At 39.6% G+C, this 5,669-nt stretch overlaps 1 protein-coding gene across 1 annotated transcript in view; it reads left to right on the forward strand.

Annotated features, from left to right (window-relative positions):
- Positions 1-5,669, forward strand: part of RBM15 (RNA binding motif protein 15) — a 28,281-nt gene that overhangs the window by 17,261 nt on the left and 5,351 nt on the right. The gene's annotated exons all lie outside the window — the stretch shown is intronic.

Raw genomic sequence — 5,669 nt, forward strand, 5'->3', positions numbered from 1 at the left:
AGTTTTGGGCTTTGGTTTTATATTGAAGATTTCAGAGAAACCGTTGTCCATGTTTTGTATTATGTCTTGCTTAAAAATAACTAAAATATTAATACCTGGTGTGTTTTTTCTCATGGAAATAGTTGATTTTATGACTGGACAAGTTCATTAAGTAAACTAATTTTTGTAAACATAGCGTCCTATATATTAATATACCTAGATTATTTGAAAAATATCGCAAAATTATCATTTTGGTCCATTTAAGTTTAGTTGTAGCTTTTATTAAATTTTAACCTCCAGAGAATCCCTTTTTTTTTTTTTTTTTTTAATGTTTATTTTTTGAGAGAGAGAGAGACAGAGCATGAACGGGGGAGGGGGGGGCACAGAATCCCAAGCAGCCTTATGTGGGGCCCAAACCCAGAAACTGTGAGCTCAGGACCTGAGCAGAAGTCGGACACCCAACCGACTAAGCCACCCAGACACCCCTAATGTTTGTTTATTTTTGAGAGAGAGAAACAGAGAATGGATGGAGAATGGTGAGGGAATCCGAAGTAGGCTCCAGGCTCTGAGCTGACAGCACAGAGCCCAACGCGGGGCTTGAACTCACGAACTGTGAGATCATGACCTGAGCCGAAGTCGGATGCTTAACTGACTGAACCACCCAGGTGCCCCATAGCCTCCAGAGGATCCTTAAAGAAGGAAAGCCAGGGACCATGATCTCATCAACACTGGTAATTAGGTTTCAGAGTTGGCCCTGTGAAGGACTAACTTTGTAACTTTAGGCAAATAACTTGGTCTTAATTTTCTTTTTAATTTTTTTTTAATGTTTATTTATATTTGAGAGAGACAGAGACAGAATGCAAGTGGGTTAGGGGCAGAGAGAGAGGGAGACACAGAATCTGAAGCAGGCTCCAGGCTCCGAGCTGTCAGCACAGAGCCCGATGTGGGGCTTGAACTCACAAACCGTGAGATCATGACCTGAGCTGAAGTCGGATGCTTAACCGCCTGAGCCACCCAAGTAGGCGCCCCTACTTGGTCTTAATTTGCTTTTTGTTCCTTCAGTATAAAATAGGAATTATAATACCTACCCAACTTCCTTAAAGGCTTGACTCGATGATAATGAGGTATTAGGTAGGAAAGAACTTTAAAAAGTTAAAGGTACCGTGACTAGAGTTTTAGTATTAGAAATCGTCCTTAGTGATGAACATATGTAGAAAATTCCTTCTTTTACAATGTTAGCATGGCATTTCTTAGAGTAAGAGCTGCAAGAGGTGGTATCTTAACAGTTTTAAGCCAATATGTAGCTGAGAGGAAAGTACACTGAACTTTTATGTTCAAGTTGTCATAGCTCTACTAAATAAAAAAATCTATATATATGTCAAGGCTTACAATTTATGAACATGGCGACTAATATTTTAGTATCGAGAAACTACAGGTGGCCTATACTCAGGCATTACCTTCTTTGCTTAAGATTCGGTGAATATTAGAAGACCTAAAAATGTTAATTATCATAACAACTACATTTTTACTGCGCCGTAGCAAATTGTCTTTTGTGGCTTTAATTTGTTCTGGTTCTTAGGTACTTTGCATTCTCCTTTCCATTTCAGTCGAGGTATGATAACATTTTATGCCGATTTGAGTTAGAACAAATTTATTATAAGAGAACTGCTTTCAGTTAAATTAACTTCATGATCTTGTGTACTGCCAAGAAGTCAGGGTGATCTAAAGAGGAAAGTGTAGGGTTTCTGGTCAGTCTGTGTTTGAATTGTGACTCCAGTGTTTACTGGGTGCTTAATTTGACTTTAAGCCTTACTGATTGGTAAGATGGGCATCCTAGTATCTGCTTCTAAGGGTGGTGAAGATTAAATACGATAATATATAAAATGTGCCTCACCCAGTAAGTAGTATACATTGGATGTTGAAATAAAGTTGTTCACCACCCTACCACTCCACACACACAGCTGTGTATCCTAATTTAATATTTGTTTCCTCTTTGTCTCCTAGGGATCTCTTGAGGGGAAAGGGGAAAGAAGACCAGTGAACTGTTTTTGCTTTTCTTGAAACTCTGGGATAGTAGTATTTCTAGGTTACGGATTCTTAAGAGACGTGGTGACATCTTAGAATATTGTCCAAGAAAAGTAATCAATGAATAGGAACATCATAAGTTAGTTGTTAAAACAAGGACTACATTAATTATAGCTGTCTTTAACGTCTTGTAGCCTAGGAAGTCAGACTTTTTAATCCACACCACCCAGGTTTAAAATTTATTTTCTTAACGTTTTTACTTATTATTGAGAGACAGAGCATGAGCATGGGAGGGGCAGAGAGAGGGGAAGATAGAGAATCCAAAGCAGGTTCCAGGCTTTGAGCTCAGCATAGAGCCCGACGCGGGGCTGGAACTCACAAACCGCGAGATCATGACCCGAGCCAAAGTCGGACGCTTTACTGACTGAGCCACCCAGGCACCCCTGCACACCACCCAGGTTTGAGCAGGGTGAAGAGTTGCTCTGTTGCATAAGATTCATAAAGTTTGTTCAAGTCGGTATTCAACTTGGAATTCTTCAGTTGGTTCTACTTAAAATGTACAGTCTGCTTTCATAGGAGGAAGGAATCTCATTGTCCTAAGTAAAGTCTCTTTTGAGAAAATTATTGCTTACAAGGAAAGGGGGATGGATGAGAGTGGTGCCTAATAAATCACTGATTTATTTAGCTTCTGTTTGGATGTAGAAAGAAGAAAGGAAATTTGCGGCTACTGTGTATGAGGGTTATTTTGCTTAGTACAGGTGTATTTTCATTTAGGCCTTAGAGTGTATCTGTGAGGTGGGTTAGTGCTGTTAACCTCATGTATGGAGGATAAAAGTGGCACCCAGGTTGATAACCTTCATGAGGTCATATGGCAGCAGGCAACAAGAGTGGGAATTTATTAACTGTTTTTGCTGTTTGTGTGTGTAAGCGGGGTGGTGGTTGTTTTTTTCATACTGTCTTATGTCTAAATAGAAAGATAATGTTAGACATTTATGTCTAAATGTAAAACCTAGGGGCGTCTGGGTGGCTCAGTCGGTTGAGCGTCCGACTTCGGCTCAGGTCATGATCTCACGGTCTGTGAGTTCGAGCCCTGCATCAGGCTCTGTGCTGACAGCTCGGAGCCTGGAGCCTGCTTCAGATTCTGTGTCTTGCTCTTTCTCTGTCCCTCCCTTGCTCATGCTCTCTTTCTCTCTCTCTGTCGCAAAAATAAATAAAAACATTAAAAAGATAAATAAAATAAGTTAAAAAAATAAATATAAAACCTAGGTTTTTAAAAAAATTTTTTTTAAGTTTATTCATTTATTTTGAGAGAGAGAGACAGAGCAAGGGGAGGGGCAGAGAGAGAGAGAGAGGGAGAAAGAGAATCCCAAGCAGACATGGGGCACGAACCGTGAGCTCATGACTTGAGCTGAAGGGATGCTTCACCGACCGAGCCACCCAGGTGCTCCTAAAACCTAGGTTTTAAATAGGACTAACTACTGTTTTTAAGATAACTGAGATTTGAACCCAGATTAATTTGGTTCCAAAGTTTATGCTGGGCATACAAAGATCAGTAGAACACCATCCAACTTGTTGATCTTGCAGATTTAATGGTGGAGCGACATGTAAGCTCATGTAGTACTCTGTTAAAAGGTAGATGGGGGGACACCTGGGTGGCTCAGTCAATTAAGTGTGTGACTTCAGCTCAGGTCATCATCTCACGGTTCTTGGGTTCCAGCCCTGCGTCGGGCTCTGCGCTGACAATGTGGAGCTCCCTCTGTCCCTGCTCTTCCTCTGCTTGTGCGAGCTCACACGCGCTCTCTCTCTCTCTCTCTCTCTCTCTCTCTCTCTCTCTCTCTCAAAAAAAAAAAAAAAAAAGTTGGGATTCAGACCAGAGAATGACTTCCTGCTAGGGGAGGTCTCCGGAGGAGGTGGCCTTTGAGTGAGTCAGGTTGAGAAGGGTGAGACTATGCAAAGCTTGCACAGAAGCCTACACAGGGAGTTGAGAGGGTATGGTATTTTAGAGTCAAAGCCAGGGTTTCAGTTTAGTCTTTTTCTCTATAGTGATGCAGTTGTTTAAAATGATTATTAATATTAAATAATATTTTAAAGCAGAGGTGAATGGAAGTTTAGAATAATTTTTAATTAATTTTAATTATTTTGTTTAATTTTAATTATTATTTTTAATAACAATAGTTTTCAAGAGTGTTCTGAAAGAGATTATAAGGGAGCTTAGTGTTACAGAGAACTCCAGGATTTTTTGTTTCCTCTTAAAATCACCCAAATAATGAGGGGCTCTCTATTCACATGTATTGCTTAGTCTGAATAATGTTATTACCTAGGTAACATATTTATTCCATATTTAAGAAACATCTTTTAGTTTAAGTCTATCTTCCAGTAAAAGCTACCTATTCAACCATTATATAAAACTTGTAGTTCTGAAGACACATCTAGATCATTTACCTTGAATATTTTAGATAGTTAGATGTAGTGAAAGGTAATATTGTTTGGAAAGGCAGGAATGCTATTCAAATGATTTTGACATAAAGGAGGTTTTTAGCAATTCTGTTTTTTATTACATAGCAATATACATTCATCACAGAAAATTTAGGAAACATAATGAAAACAAAGATTACTTCTAGTCAATAAGGAGAAATAAACTTTTGGGGGGGGTTATACAATTCTAATCACTAAATAAAGTTTTAATATTCATTCAGATTTCAGAGTCATAGTCAACCAGTAGCTACATTTAATACTTTTTAAAAAAATTTTTTTTAATGTTTATTTATTTTTGAGACAGAGAGAGAGCATGAACAGGGGAGGGTCAGAGAGAGAGGGAGGCACAGAATCTGAAACCGGCTCCAGGCTCTGAGCTGTCAGCACAGAGCCCGACGTGGGGCTCGAACCCACGGACCGCGAGATCATGACCTGAGCCGAAGTCGGACGCTTAACCAACTGAGCCACCCAGGCGCCCCAATACTTTTTTTTTTTAACGTTTATTTATTTTTGAGAGACAGAAAGAGACAGAGCAGGAGTGGGGGAGGAGCAGAGAGAGAGGGAGACACAGAATCCGAAACAGGCTCCAGGCTTTGAGCCATCAGCACAGAGCCCGATGCGGGGCTCGAACCTACAAACAGCAGAATCGCAGAATCATGACCAGAGCCGAAGTCGGATGCCCAACCAGCTGAGCCACGCAGGCACTCCTACATTTAACACTTTGTTAAGCTAACAAGAGTGGTTTTTCATCTTTACATATTTTAGTGACTGAATTACCATGACACAGTTGAGAGTTTGGTCAATTTATTATTACAGTACATTCTGATTTTTATTTAATACGTAAGGTAGTTGTTTTGACTGATGAAGAGTTTAGCCTATTTGATTAAATACTAATAAAGGACTTAGTTTAAGTGTTTATTACTCTTACTAGCAGTTAGACATTGCTCAGAATGCTGAAGCAAAAAGGAACCTTAAAAACTGTCTGGTTTGCCTTCTCATTTTATAAATGAGGAAACTTATTTTTTAATGATTTTTCCACATAGACTATTTTTTTTAATTTTTTAAATGTATGTTTATATATTTTGAGAGAGAGCATGAGCAGAGGAGGGACAGAGGGAGACACGGAATCTGAACAGGTTCCAGGCTCCAAGCTGTCAGCACAGAGCCTGACGCGGGGCTGGAACTCACGA

Source organism: Panthera tigris, chromosome C1 (assembly GCF_018350195.1).
Source record: "Panthera tigris isolate Pti1 chromosome C1, P.tigris_Pti1_mat1.1, whole genome shotgun sequence".
NCBI classification, from domain to species: domain Eukaryota; kingdom Metazoa; phylum Chordata; class Mammalia; order Carnivora; family Felidae; genus Panthera; species Panthera tigris.